Source organism: Amia ocellicauda, chromosome 4 (assembly GCF_036373705.1).
Source record: "Amia ocellicauda isolate fAmiCal2 chromosome 4, fAmiCal2.hap1, whole genome shotgun sequence".
Taxonomy (NCBI): domain Eukaryota; kingdom Metazoa; phylum Chordata; class Actinopteri; order Amiiformes; family Amiidae; genus Amia; species Amia ocellicauda.
The window spans coordinates 44,573,483-44,589,809 of record NC_089853.1 but is presented as its reverse complement, the minus strand read 5'-3'; the positions used below and the strand labels follow the sequence as shown (position 1 = coordinate 44,589,809).

General features: G+C 39.4%; 1 protein-coding gene across 4 annotated transcripts in view; it reads right to left on the bottom strand.

The window, feature by feature from the left end:
- The window catches only part of sulf2b (sulfatase 2b), a 112,755-nt gene that overhangs the window by 83,967 nt on the left and 12,461 nt on the right, over nucleotides 1–16,327 (bottom strand). For all 4 annotated transcript variants that reach the window (XM_066702488.1, XM_066702489.1, XM_066702485.1 and 1 more), the window contains one exon: nucleotides 6,804–6,901. The gene's annotated coding sequence lies outside the window, so the exon portion shown is untranslated. The remainder of the gene's footprint in view (nucleotides 1–6,803; nucleotides 6,902–16,327) is intronic.

Here is a 16,327-nt window from a genome sequence, read left to right as displayed (position 1 = left end):
ATTACCAAATGTATTTGACAGATCCCATCTAGCACTGCTACCTAATGAATGGGTTCAATCGACTTGTAACATCAAGAGTCATTAAAAAATCCACTTGACAAAAAAAAAAAGGAATTACTACAATACTTTTGTAATTACTACAATACTAAATCAAACTTTTAGGAGGAGGAAGAAGAAGAAGAAGAAAAAAAACACAATACAAACCCTACCCATTCACAGGCACTTTTCAATGTCAGAGGGAATCAGGAGGAACAAGCTTCTCCTTGTCAATGAAAATGGATTAGGATAGATAAAGGTAATTAGTAACGATTTCTTGAAGGCTTCATTTCTATGGATCGATCATGAAATCATGTTGCCATATTAAAAGCAATCTAATAATGACATGGCCTTTGGGCTGTCTGTGGTTTTACAGCCCATATCACCCATCAGCCTTCACATATATTAACAGTATCTAATGTAGGTACGAAATCAACAGACTTGCCTGATGAGTGAGTCAGATGCAGCTACGACTGTCAAACCAAGCTTCTAATGAAAAGATCATATGTAAGTAGTGTTCGCAACTTTGTAGCTTTGTTTAAAATGCTTTTTGTAGAAGTTTAATCCTAAAATTATTATTGGAATCACACCAGAGACATAATGAAACAGCATCTGTTTTGTGAAATAGGGGTGACCTATAAAGATGACTGAATATACAAAATTCATTACCATGCAAAATTAAAACTGGGTTCATATTGTTTTTTATATACATATATTTTTTTGTTCCTTTGCCTCTGTGTGATTTTGCTTATCAATTTCAAGGCAAACATGACATAAGTACCTGGCGCTTTAAAAGAAAATTGATCTCAGAGCACCGTTTCAATCTAAATATCCCAGTGGCCTATGACACGTGTGTGTGGTGATAGTCACCATTCATTCTGCAGATTACAGAGTTCTTCAGGGACCGATATCAAACCACTTCCCATCGGAGTGCTTCAGAGAAAGCCATTTCCCTAATCAGATATATAGTTAATCCTTCGGATCCGAAGGGAAAGCAAAGATCTGTACTTAGGCAGTAAAAGGGCATGGTCTGGTATGGTAATGCCGTCTTTCACTCAGCCATCCAGTCAAAGAGTGATGGAGATATGTGGTATTTCTAATCAAAATGGGGCAGAGTAAATAAATAAAAAATCACTTTATGGCTGGCAGACCTCAATCCCCATAAACACTACACCACGTAACACAGTAGTGGTTGACAGTCTATATAGGCAAATCCACTGCAGAACTTAATCCTAACCAGCTATAAGTCATTTAAATATACTGTACAATAGACCTGAACTAGAGTGAGTTTGAATGGCCATTGTCTTACTAACCCTGGCATTAAAGAAAACCGACAATTATAAAACTATGGCCGGGAGTCATTTACAGCGCTTTTTCTGATTGTGCTAAGCATACATGAGTAATACTTCATTTTTAGAGGAATTATAGCGGTACAATGCTCACTCAGCTGAACAGGAGCACAGATTTTATACAATCCTTTTCTAGTATATATATATATATATATATATTATAATTATGTAATTTTATATATATATATATATATATATATATATATATATATATATATATATATATATATATATTTACACCTTCTCTACAAATCAAAGCAAACCATTCTGAAACCTACACATATTAAACTCATGTCCAAACTGTGAGATTTACACATAACGGATTAAAGATACTCTAGGCTATATGTGGCCCACACAGAATTCTATAAATCAATAAACTTTGAAACATGGCTTTCAGGCTGCACATTTTTATGTTTTCCCTGAAAGGTGTCAGACTATTAGATAAAATTTAATGTGATCATGTCTGTGGTATGTAGATGTGTATTTGCATGTGTATACCTTTTAAGAGTACACACAACAACCCTATATCTTTTTTTTTTTTTTTTTAAGTGACCTGACAGAGAGAAACTAAATTACGCGTGCTATTGTGGAAAGTATAATGCAGATCGCCCAACTGAGAGGGTAGCCTGGTAGACACTTTCTCTTCTATTGGCTAAATGAGAAGCCCACAATGATATATTTAGACACATTCATCCTCGTTTAATTTATTTTACAGCACTCTAATGGAAGAAAAGTCCTTCTTGTGTCGGCAATCACTACATTCATTATATCATAAAGAAATGCATTAAAAAATCGACTGTGCCTGTCCGCCTGTGAGACATAAATCATGTGCCGTTACAGCCATCATACCGAGGTAACTTGGAATTGGTTTAAGCCAAGCTGTGGCAGCCAGAATCACTACTACTACTACTACTACTACTACTACTACTACTAGTCTAATAAAGGAAATCTCAATTTTCCTTACATAAATGTATATTTTTAATGACAAAATAGGTAAATCACTAACTCACACTGTCTAATCCCAAAAATACCAAACAACTGTTAAACTTTAAGAATTTGATTCTCAAACCTTAAAAGATAACCTAACATGTCCCACAGGCAATAAACATCTATAAAAATAAAAATAAAAACACAGTCTAGTCCTGTTAGCTCTGTGTTCAGTGTTTGGCAATGCCCAGGGAAGCTGCTTAAGATAAAATGTCAAAATAACAAGCAAACCGCAAAACAAAAAGAAAAAAAACAACCACCAGCAACAACAACTTTAGTGGGTGAAATAATCTCAATGTGGTTAGGAATGTATTAGTACTGATAAAAAAACTAATAAAAAACTGTTTCTGTATCTTGTGAGCTGCACAGTGCGAATGCAGCGTGATGAACGAGCGCAACCTCTGCAGTCAGCACTGGTGGTGAGCTGCAATCATGATAAATGGCCTCCACGATAATAAATCTGTACATGTCTCCACTTGAATACAAACGGCGCTGCATTGGGTCGTGTCGACAGGCAACACGGCGTCTCTCGCTCCCCTCGGGTTGGCTCTGGGCTCACGCTGGCCCCCGAAACCAGCACACCTGGAGGAGGAGGGCCGCTGCCAGTTCCCAGCTGGGCTTTAATGAGAAGCCCCCCTCCACCCGCCTAACGATCCGGCCTCAGAAAGGAAAGCGCTTATGCGATCACACCGCCCTGCTGTTCGCTGTAAATTGGCCTGGCACCCCTACCTGTTTCACAGATACTTTGTGTCCAATAAAGATGTGCACAGAACACATGAGTCTCTGACAGCATGGCACCTCACATAAATTAGCGTTCAACTTAAGAGCTGGCCTCAACATTACTGCTTTGGCCCAAAAAGCAGAGCCTTGGCACAAAACAAATAACGCAATTGACTGAACATTATGAATAAATACATACATAAATACATAAATACTACCTGCAATAAAAGCTCCCTATATATTTTGTATTTAGTTTTCTAGCTCTTAAACCAATTTAATGAAGATTGTGTTCTTCTCTTAAAACACAAATTAGAGGAAACATATATATACACACATTTTATTAATGTTTTACATTTCTATTATTTTATGTGGTGTTGTGTGTTAATCAGCAGTAACCTCTTCAGATGTATTTAGTACATAACCCCTAAACATGTTAATAAATCTAGATACAAAAGAATGCTCACCTGTCCCACAGCACTTATTCCATGGAGGGATAACAAAATGAAGACAGACAACTTTATTATCTTTAATAATGTATTATTATTGATTTATTATTATTCATTATCTTTTAAGTTTTTATTTTTCCAAATGAAGAGGCATCCATAAACCGTAGGAGATAATTTGTGATGATATAATGCATTGTGAAGGGTAGCCCAAATCAAACACAAACACACACTCTCACCGGTTGTGTAAGGGTGTTATTACATGGGCACTGCTCTGTCTCTTAAGCTTTTATCATTAAGGTGTGAGAAGGCAGTGAGTAATTAATCAGAGTACAGTGCCGTAAAATGGACCCGTTGAGATGTAACCGGTTTGTACAAGTGCAAAAAAAAGCTGTCCCCTTAGTTTTCATGACTGTCCGGTGTTATAAGCCAAACCATTTATTTCCACCATGAAAAATGGCTCTCAGATTTCTATTCTTCTTCACAGCTTACTTCAGCTGGAGGAGGAGTGAATGATTTAAATGAAAGACGTATTTCAAGCATGCACAATTGTGTGTCTTTGTGTTCCTTGTAAGAGAACAACATCTTCTTCGACCTATGGGTCTTTTCTCTTAGATACAGCAAGAGGCCTATTTTAAATATCAAAATCAGGTTACATTTAATGTATAGGAGATAGTAAAGAAAAAAAAAGAGAGAGAGAAAAAAGTAGGACAACTCTAACTAAAATTAGCTATAAGGGACAGCATTTGAAGCAGAGGGCAGCTGAACAATTGCAAATTGCTCACATACTTGGATTGAATAATATGCTGTCATTTTCTGTTTTTTATTTCCATTGCTGGTTTACATAGCAGCCGCCTCAGCATCACCGCGCGTGTATTCAATACATCCCAGACCCATCTAGGTCCACTTTACATTCGGTAATATGTTTGCAAATAACTCAACAAAGAGACAGATAAGAGATTTCATATATTTTTCTTATCTTGGAGTCAAAGTGAATTATTCAGACATATCTAGACTTCTAACATTTTGCAGCACAGGCAGAACATTAATCCCCACACTTCTGCACAGATACCAGATGGCTAAAAATAGCCCGAAGTTTAAAAATGCAACGTGTTAACAAAGCACGATGCTATATGATCCATTTACAGATACACCATTTACATTTCTGATTTGTCAAATGGTGTGAAATTCGGTGACCTGCATTAGTCTGTAAAGCTCTCAGTTCCTGGTATTGAAATTCTGGGATGCATTGACTCGCTGTAGGCCAACTAAAATTATTTTGCATGTCCTACACCAATTGTTATTTTCTTAGGATGTAAACAAATTAAAATTCAGTAAATTGGCCACATAGCGCACAACACAGCAAGCTCATTCAATTTGAGAAATGCAATTTTTTAGTACTATAGTACAATATATTTACCCAAGACCTGGAAAATGAATAAATTGTTTTTAGTATAAAAAATGTGTAAGGTAAAACATAGAATCTCAATGAGGCAATTAGATAAACAAATGTCAGTTCGGACCATTCTAATGCAAGATTGTTTTGACTGAAATAATAAAACACTGTTTCCAGCAGAGGACCATTTCTAATTAGTTTTTTCCCCTCAGAGAGAGGATGGATACACAGTGCGATTCCCAAACACAGTGGAGATTAAAACTCTGGCTTTTCTAGCCTGCTACACCTTCACTCAAACAATTGAATCAAACCACCATCAACAACCCCCCTCCACCACCACCACCACTTTCCCCAGATTGTGTACACTGCTTTTCATTTTGTCAGTCTTCACCAAATTGGTTGGCTGTTTGAAACAAAATGACATATTAACAGTGCGATTGTACCAGACACTCCATTTATATCGCCTTGAATCTCAGCCCATTTGTGGAGCACCTTTCAATGTCAGCCTTTCCTCAAACACAACTTTCTCAAGGGATCTGAAACGAGGGGGAAAAATGGCCTGCCCAAGATAAGGCCTTTGTCCATCTGACAGGCCTGCAGGAGCACTGTTTTCTGGGCTCAAAAGAAGTACATATTCATAAGTGAGTCAACATTCAAGTCAACCGCATTGCAAGGGCGGGTGGGGGTGATACAGAAACAAAGCGAAGCTATTCTTTCAAATCTGAGACGTACTGTTTTTTTAAGACAAAAAAAGAGCAAATAAAAAAAAAATCTGAAAAGCTGAAAAGAAATAACAGTCACCTGCTGTGTTAAGAAAGCATGAATACGTAAATAAAGCACCCGTACGTTTACATCTCTCTAAAGCATGGCAGCCGACACGCCAACGACATGACAACAGAGAAAACCATGAACACAACGTCACTGTCAGCAGTTCAGGCCTTAGTTAAATTAAGTGAACACAGTGACAGTGTTGACGGGCCTGTGGAGTTAGCTGGTGTGCGGAGTCTGTTGTCCGCTTGGCTGGGACAGGATGGCCCCCATGCTCTGACACCAGCAGAGTTCAAGGACTGCCTCAGCCACTCCAGTTTGGTTAAACTGTCCTCGCTCTGTCTTTAAATAAACCCTGCAAAGCATCCGCTGTGAATCAACCCACTGTCCCCCTGCCTCATTGTGCATGAGATTGGAAAAAACTAAAAAATAATAAAAAACTAACCGGTGGCCTCTCAGGACCTTTGAAATGAGACCGAAAGAGGACGTCTCGCACTGCAACCAAAATATATCTATTACTATGATGGCATTTTCTTGCAATAATGAATATATTGTACCATATTCAAAGGCAGAAACAGCTGTGCCAGCGTGTGTGCCTGTGTTTGTGTGTGGCTTGGGTGCTATCTTCGCCACTCTGTGACCTCCTGAGTGTATTGTTTGCACTCGCTTTCCATTCCTAATCAGGAATGCATGGCTGAGCTCCATCCTCTTTTCAATGGGTCGGCCTGGGAGGAACGGCATCGCAGACTCATTAAACAAACTAATTCCCACCCCAACCTGCCTGCTTGTCCCCACCATCCCCCCATCCTCCTCCTTCCATTCTCCCAACTCTTGCCCCCACGTACGCCCCCCTCCCCCACCACACAAACACCTCCCCCCCGTCGCCTTTTGCCATCCCCCCATTGCTTCACTGCCTCTGACTTGGAACAACTTTCTCCTGACAAATTAGTATCTGTTCTGCTCAGCTCCAGTCGCACCGGGTCCCCACGACACGCTCACGAGAGGCCACCTAAAATAAATCATCATCTAAGGCAAGGGAGCGTAAGACTGTAAGCGACCCCAAACAGCTGGTACTTTTATTATGCCGATCTCTCGTTCACTCACCTCCTCCCAGCGCTATGCTATGCAGATCAGGGAAGTGGATGCGCGGCATGTATAATCAATGACTCCATGTCCGGGATGCTTGAGTGCAGGGTTCAAATCTGCAACAAATATGAAAAAAACAAGATTAGAATAAGCACAGTTAAATTCATTTTCTTTTTCTTGGGGACACTTTTTTTTTTCTTCTTCTTTGAACTCAAATTCAACTATTTAAGAAAAGAAAAAGAAAAAAGACAGGCTCATTTACAACTTGCAATCAAAAGCCCACTGTGCTTGTCTCCATGTCTCTCTCCCTCTATTCTCTCTCTCCCTTTTTTATCTATCTGTGCATGTGTAGAATATTGATGTCAGGGTTTGTGAGCAACACTGGGACAAGAATGACTTACTGGCCTCTTTTGATTCTGTAGTTTATGTTGCCAGTTCCCACTGGGCCACACTAGCTGAAATAAAGCAAGCCTAATTAACAGAATACATAGCTGGGATAGCAAAACAACTTGGGACAAATGGCCTGCGTTTCAAAAAGACGAAAGGTCTGAGTATAAGAGGGGGAAAACAGTGACAAGTTTATTCAGACTCTAAAAGGGAGCTACAAAAATTTGAGAAAACAGATTAGAAAAGTACTTTGGTTTATGTATGGATAAAATGAAGAACATTGTAAAAACATGTCTGCAGTTTATTAGGAACGAGGCTGTTTATCAAATAGAAATTCCATGCTGTCATTTATAGGGATTTACACTACACAGTAAATGGATATAGTAAATCAAATTTAGATTTTTCCAAAGACCACTTTTTGGGGTAAGTCGAATTCTTAATATCATGCAGACTCTATATTTCAAACATGCAAAAAACACTAATATATAGATTCTTAACAAAATAATTTGACAACTCTTTCCACAGCTTTAAGAAAGAACACAATACGATAAACTAAGTAAAGGAAAAAGCAGATTTAGTGAAAAACTGAAAGAATTTCCAAACTATAAACAAGTGATGCACAGTGATGACTAATATCTGTATGAAAGATCATTGAAAGAGCTTGGTTTAGCTCAAGATACAGGCCTCGGCCCTTGCATTTTGTCACCAGAGTATAATTCTCTGCCTCCAAACCCTAAGGGATGAGGTCTGTGACAGATTAAATTACACTCCACAACATAGAAACTAGACACAGATTTCATTTCAAAATTAAAAGCAAGGGCGGGGGGAGAGATAAGCACATTTGCATCAAACAGCTTCGCTCCCATGACATTCTGGCACTTCAATCAAGCCGTTTTGTATTCCTGCCGCTCTCTAAACTATGGAGATGTGGAGATCCTCCGAGCTCCTTGACGTACAGAGAGAAGAGCTCGCCGTCTGGCTGCGAACAGCGCTTCACTTCATATTTCACTGATGAAATCAATCGGCGGAGAGGGCTGCACCACCCACACCACTCTCAGTCACAACAAACACCATTAACCACAGGCCTTACTTCCCAGAGTGAGTAATCTAAGGGTCTGACAAACTCGGTTTCACTCATTCCCAGCTCCGGCTCCTGGTTTCTCACACTGGACTGATGGAGTGATGAAATCCAGGGGCCTTGTCTGACTCACTGAGTCCCAAATCTGCCACAAGAAATATGTGCAAAATACTCCTGATGGCCACAAGAGATAGAGAGAGGGGACAAACAACTGCAATGAACTAAAGGCCGCATACTGAACTCAAACTGCTACTCAACTAATGTGTTAAAGAGACTATTACTAAGATTTTGGCTTTGCACTTCATGGCTATGTGCGAGGGACTAAAATAATACGTTGTCCAATTGTTCACCTCAGTGGCTCACTGGGGACCTCTTATCTAATATTGAACTTCTCCGCTGTAAACGTATTTTCCCATAAATGTATTGGAAGTCAATTAATACACACTGAACGCAGTTTTTTACACTGGCAACCGGTTGCGTTTCCAGATACTATCTGTACTATTATCCCAGCCGGGGATTTGTAAGTAGTCAAAGTGAAACAGACACTAAGAACATAAAACCTGTGATTTGATTGAACAATTCCCAGTGCGCAGGAAAGTTTGTGTGTGCGAAATTATGACTTTAAATATATATTACAACAGCACCTCTGGGTATGAGGATGAAGTTATAACATGCAAAATCACAGTGTAGATAGATAACAAACTCAAGTTAATCAAACAGAGGAATGCAAAATTAGTTATGGTGCATTCGGCTGATTTACTACATTAATTCCTCCATCAAAACCAGAAGTTACAGTACAGTAGCCATTTCAGGCTGAGCTCGCACAAGAATTCACACAAATAGTTCATTTCCCTCTTATTTAAAATGTATGGAGCCTAATGTATTTATTATCAGGAGAGACCAGATTTAATTATATTCCTGCTTCAGTTCCTGCATCAAGTCAATCCAGCCTTTTACGGAACGATCAAATTGTGCATTTATCCTTTTGTTGCCTAATATTTGTTTGTAAAATGTAATAAAAGTTTGAATGATAAGATTTGACGTGCCATTGCTTTCTGGTCTTCCCAAAAGACATCGCCAAGCCCGCTACCGCAGCAGAACTGCATATTGCGAATACTAAATAATTGAAATGCCTTCAGAGCTTGGTAAGACGAGCTTATGATGTTCGAGTGCACTGAACCTTTTAGTCTAGCAAGGTCTAAAACATGCATAGGTGCTCAGAGCTTTTATGGGTTTGTGTGTGTGTGTGTGTGTCTGTGGCTGTGCATGTGTGTGTGTTTGTGTTGTAAAGTCTTTTCCTGTCTGCTCCTGAAAACCATTAATGCCTGAGCCGCATAATTATTTCAATTAATTAAAACAAGCCATTTGCAGTTGCAGATGAGAAGAGAGAGAAAAAAAACCCTGAAGAGAGTGTTCATCCGTGAGGTGGAAATGGGCTGCATTTAAATTTGGTGCACTGAGAGCCATTACGATGTGCATCTGTTTTAGAAAAATAAATCTCCAAGGGCTCAATTAATATATCACCGATTCTTTGTTTTACCGGGTACGGCTTGCACCTTCTTGGCAATAAATTGCAGTCTGGCTCCCAAGCACATGATACAGATTTGCAGGCTTCACATTGGGGCCTCAAATAAAAACCTATAAAAGCCGCTATTGCATGGCTTTTCCCTTCCTTCATGTATCAGGAGGAAAATGAATCAATTATGAGCATTAAGTACAGTTCTATACCAAGACCGTTACTGAAAAGATAATAATAATAATATAATAAGATAATAATCTGTCAATACAAAAAAAAAAATCCATACACACATCAAAATATACAACATAATGTAGCGCCTATTCTCAATATTCATGAAACAGCTGTAAGATACTACATCTCCCCTTGCCTTTATAATGCTCCTTAAACCATACTGTACAGAAATGTTAAAACCTGACATAAAACTTACATAACCAAATCACGCATTGCTGAGGGTTGTTTAAGACCCATTTTCAAGTCCCTGTCTTAGATTGAATAGATGAATAACCTATTCTGCACTCTCTCCAGACTCAAAGGGAAAAGGCTCTGCTTGCCTTTCAAACAGCCATTAACACCCGAATATACAGTGAGGTATTTTTAGAAAGCCAAAGTGCCTTCACTTTAAAAATGTCTTTAAAAAAACATCCGAAGGTTAAGAAGCTGTCAGTTAACAGAAAACCTCAGGACATACAGGAATGTTGAGAGGTGTCACCTAATTTGGGGTGGATCATTTTACCACTGCTAGAATCCAATTGAACTGCTTGCGTATTAAGAACCGTATGAACCGTATATCTCGTATACCTAACTTACACTGATATGATTACCATATGGGAAGTCCTTGAAACAAAAGATGAATTTTTGCAAGGGACACAAACAATATAAAACATGCTTTTTGAAAACAAACTAGGTTCTTTCAAATTGAGATATTTTACAGAATACTTTTCACCATTTCCTGAATACTGCTGCTGACAAGTCTCAGAAATGGTACTAATATCAACCAGTTGCTGAATGCAATAGCATGTAACACCTTCAAATATCACCACAAAAATAAGTCAATGGCTCACTGTGAGAGTAGCCTGGAATATCCATAAACCCAGATAACCTAGTACAGTATCGGCCTTTTGTTTTTGTTTTTTATAAATGCATTTAAGAGTTGAACACTGCTTGTCAGGCTGAACAAAGCCAAACAAACAGCCTATTAAAACACTGTGAAGTTCAATCATGGCCTATTTACACCCCCAGTGGGAAGCTTCAGTTCTGAACGACTTTCCAAAACTGGTGGGACTCTATTGAACTGACGAGGCCGCTTTTCTTCTGCCGCAGAAATCAATTCCAAGAGAAATGGCACCTTGAGGCGGCGACACTTTAATTCCATCTGTTATCACTCTGGAGCTATTGATCCTAGAACCCTTTCTTGTGCTGAAGGACCCAATTAGATAGAGGTGAATCTTTCGAAGGGTTGTGTGTTAATGAAAGGTAGCATTGTCTTGTTCCTAATAATGTCTCCCATTCCGTGTCTCTTTAGTAAATGCGCACAAAATGGTGTTCAGACACATGAGACCAGCAGGGTCCCATACTTACCTAAAAGTTCAAAAAGATCTGATTTATAGAAAAAGGGTTCGAAAGTGGCATTGTAAACTGTTTCATGGGCTCCAAGCATTCCCTGATTGCTTCAGACTTCGAATACAAAAAACTGTCTTTAAGGAGTTTTGATCGACAAAGCTCCGTAGTATAACAGTATTTTCCAATTCCAGTCCTGGGTGACTGATAACAGTGTGTTTTTGATTCAACCTGTAACTAATCATATATGTATATTTAATTCAACACTGGTAGACATTAAGTATAAAACACTTGTGTGCCCTAAATATGGAACTAAAAGTGAGAGTTTCTTACTCAATGTAAAGCAATGTCGATTTTAAAGTTGTGCTTGCTGGCTGGATCACAAACCTGAATCAGTGGATCAGTGTTGAGGACTGGGGTTGTGAGACCATACAGGACAAGATATTGTGGGATATACCAGACTACCACTGCTGGTAATGTAGTGCAACCAATTTAGAACTGATTTAACAAACAATATGCAACTTCATGACAAGAATAGACAGACATGGTCAAACATATGCAAGTTTATCCCTTACGTCACGGCCGAAAAAAAGAGATGCCTTTGGTCAATAAAAACTGGTATCGAGGGAATCTAAAAGATGCCTTGTAACTCTTGACAGCAATAAAACCAAGTGCAGGCCAGCAACTTTGGGTCTTAGTAGCATTCAATTACAGGTCAAAAATCCTGATCTGTGTAATCCCCTACTTGGAAAAATCCAATTTCAAAGAGCTATAATTCTGCCAACCTTATTAAGTGCATGAGGTAGCACATCCTCTGGTAAGAAGGAGAGAAGATGCATCTTGAGTGACTAATCCAGACTTGTGCACCCAACTCCCGAACGATTCATGGGTGTTCTGCAGGAACACTCCTCACTGCTTGTTAAAATTAAGTGACGCTTTGTGCCTGGGGAGGATTCTCAAGGGAACCGACTCCTTGTGTAAGTCAATAAGCAGAGTTCAAGAAGTGGTTGTTTATGAAAAGCATCACCGATAATAAGACCTGCTGGAAACTGCCTCTTCATCAGCAGGTTTTGATGGTTGAGATGACTCACCCACTCTCTCCCTCTTGGCTCTTCAATGTGAGAAAACACACAGAGAGACAAAAAAAAAATCAAAAGGAGAGATGCTGAACGAGAACCCCCATTGTGCTGTGACACATGTCTTTCATGGCTCTGTGGTACTCTTTCTTTCAGGGCTGCTAAACTAACAATTATTTCTCCACATTTTCAAACCCACAATTGTATTACCTGCCCCCCCCAAAAAAAGTCATTTAATCAAGGAGCAAAACCACGCAATGGGGTTGTCCCTATATTCCTTCTGCAGTCAAAGGCCTCTATCAAGACATATTAAGCCTTGATTGTGGGTCCGGTTGTGGGACCCCAAGAGTCCCGTAGCCTGACAGCTAGTGTGTGTTTGTGAATGTACAGAGCACCGTGTCTCAGAGATCGTTCTTGTGAGGTCTATAATTATATAAACAGGAATGTCTCAAAATACATGATTCTCTTAACTCATAATCCTGGACCATCTCAGGGATGCCTTTCACCTCAGCATGGGTGTTAGGTTACCAGGAAGTGAAACATTAGCTTCAAATGCTAAACAAGGGGAGATGCACAAGTGATCATACTGCTTCAGAGGTCAGTTTGGAGCTCAGAGAAAGCCAATGTCCAATCTATCAGCTGGGCCACACGGTTGTTGTTGTTTAGACACTATCCTCATGTCCATGCTGCTTGACCTTTAGTCTTTTATTCTCAAATATTCAAGTGTAGTCAGCTTTAGCTTGTGAATTGTGAGCCTACACTGTACAAGTGAGCCCCTAAAATCATCCTGTCCATCATACCTTGTAATTAGGTATCAGGGACCAAAATGTAGTAAATCGCATTACTATACGTTATCCATTACTCAAGACATGAACACCACATATTATTGTATTGTTATCTGCTCAGTTTTTTTGTGTGTGTTTATTTATATCCTTAGCTTTCATCATTATAGTTTGCACCACATTCATGTTAAAAAAGACGTGTATTGCATTTGCTTGTGCAATTGATATTCTTACTGGAAGCAAGTGTGTGTCATCAACAGTGCAACTGTGTGTGTCCGGTTATATGGTTAAATCTTTCAAGAATATTTTATCTGCCTACAGGAAACAATGACATCAGTGCATGGATGCCTCATTTAGAATTGAAGAGTAATGCAAATTAAACTGCATGCAGTGACTGAAATTATAGCAAAACTAATTTTTAGTTAAGTCAAAAACTAGACTACCATTCAAACTTAAAAGGGTGTGTAAAATGTCAAAAACACTGTATGACTGAAACCTCAGTAGATCTTTCTGAGATCCTACTAAAGAAAGTTTTAGACATATTTGTCAATGCAGCCTTCTGCATCCTTAAATATCGCATTTGAGTGAATATTGTCCCAAAGTAACTATTTATTATCCCTATATAACCCATTGAAAGTAGCACATGGCTTGAGGAGTTATATAAGGTCTGCTCTGCTGCCTAAGATAATAGTGCTTCTTCGTTTTCCATAGACAGCTGAGTGACAGGCACTTTGCAGTTGTTGTTTTTTGTTTTTTTCCCCTGCTGGAATAATCAGTGAGTAAAAGCTGATGAGCAAAATGTGCAATCATGTAAATAAAGAAGATGGACAGCACAGGGAGAGGAAAAAAAAAACACTTAATCTGCATTTTGATTCTTACTGCAAAACCCCCATGGTCCATTAACTAATTCTTATTAAATGATACAAAGCCAGGACAATGAACAGTGATGCCTGGGGTTTCTAAAGGAGTTTTTGTCACATTCAAAGTGAAACAAGCCTCTGTTGCCACCCCTCTCTGCAGTTCCCAGGACACTGCTTGTCAACGCGCTGCTCAGAGGTTAAACAGGGTATTAGTGGGCACAGCATCCAGGTCAGAGGAGCTTTAATTTAATTTGTATTGTGCCTCCGAAACAAATACCCCCACTGGTTCTCACAGTGGGCTCAATTGTGTGCGTGCGTTTTGTATGTATGCCGGGGCGCGAGTGTATGTGTTGTGGTAACCCACTGACAGCCCGGTGAATGAGAAGTTTCAAATGAGCATAGGCTGGCAGAGGCAGCTCCTTCAGCAGAAACACAAGAGGTCTTGATTGGGAGCCTGATACAACAAAAGTAAAGCTGATGGGCAGGAACCAGCCCCCTTACAGTCCTGCCACAACCAGCAGGGTGAGGGAGGAAACATTAATGGTCATTAATTGTTGTTTTTGTGTGTGTTTTGTGTTTGTGTGTGATATTTCCAGCTGCTCTTTTACACATGCGGTTTGTAGATAAAGAAAGCAGTGGGATGAAATGAGTAATTAGAAATATGTCAAAAGCAGTTTAAGAGGCAGTAGAATCAATTTAAAGCAGAGACCCACACATTGAACTATATCAAATGCGTGTCATGTTCCAGATTTCAGACAGATGTTGTGTCACAGCGGGGCTTACTATTTTTTTTTGGACCGTGTCTTCAATATAAATTGCAGGTTTAGCGTCTGGGATTAAAAACTTGCCTTCTTTCTAAAAGGAGAATAAACTTGTAACGTGTTTGACATCCACCTTTATGTTGGGTAGATTTAGATTGACTAAGATTTAAGTTAGCTAGCAAAGTATTACATTTCACCAGCTATGTTTGGGTGTGGCTGTGTGTTGGAGGACATTAACTTATGATGCTATACAGATTTCAAGTTGTGGCTTGAGGAGAGGTTCAATCCACGGCCACGACTACAACCAAAGGACTCTATGACAGGAAAAACAAACATAAGAAATCCCCCTTACCTGGCAGTATTTCTGATTTAAAAGCAAAACAAATTTTGGGAAAGGGTGTTGGACTTTGGTATGCATGGTTATCGTGGCACAGGGAGTCCTGCAAGTTTTCAATCTGTTGCTACAACTGTTTATATCAGGGGCATGTAACTCCATCACAAGGAGAGGCACAGAGTGGTGAGGTTTGAGTCCCACCTGCACTCGCATTGCAAAAAACTTGTAATTGACTAGATTTAATTGAGAGTCACTTAAAACATCTAATAGGTTGTGGTCTTCAAGGACTGAAAGAGTGCACCACTGCCCCAACCGAATAGAAAAACCCATCCATGATATACTTAAAACTAAAAATTCCTATAATAGAAAAGATTATTAAGAAAATATGATTATGTAAATAACGCAGGCTTAACTCCATTCCTTTTGAGGGAAACTTGTGATATTCTCCTTTAAAGACCTGATCCCCTCCACCTCTTCACTCTCAGTTTACTGCACGTCCCTTACATTAAGATCACAGTATATGATAACATGGCTACATTTCAGAAAGCCCTGAGAAAAGAAAAGGGAAGAAATATGGAGACTTTGAAAGCGTTACACAGCCCACACAAAGCTAGACACACAAGGCATACTTTATATGTACTTTGACTAGAGTGCACTGCCTCCATTCCTTCCAGCCATGCACTCGCTGCATCGTTATTTATATTCCTCCCATGCGTTCAATTAAAATTAAGAGAAGGCTTTATTTATTTATTTATTTTTCTTTTTTTGATGCTGTGTGTGTGTTCAGGGGCTTTAAAATATTTACTCTGTAGTACCAGGGGGTAATTGAAGCCCACTTGGATGTGGAAAATGCTGTTGTTCTGATAAGTTCTCTGTCCCGATGAGCTCTGAGGGCTGAGATTACCGATTAAAAATACATAACATATATATCACGTGATGAAAGATTAATGAGACCAGAGTCTGGGTGGATGCTATCTAAGGCTCCTGCGTGACAGAGGCGGACTACACTTGTCTGATGAAGGAATAATTATTAATGGCGACCGCAGCTCCAAGCATGACCGATTTCCAGTGACTGGAGGCAGCTCAGAGGAAGACTGAGACCAAAGAGTGCGATTTGCATCAGGTTGATATAGCAGCTGATTTGACTTGCTTATTACATCTGCACGCTTTATTGACTTTTGCTGCCCG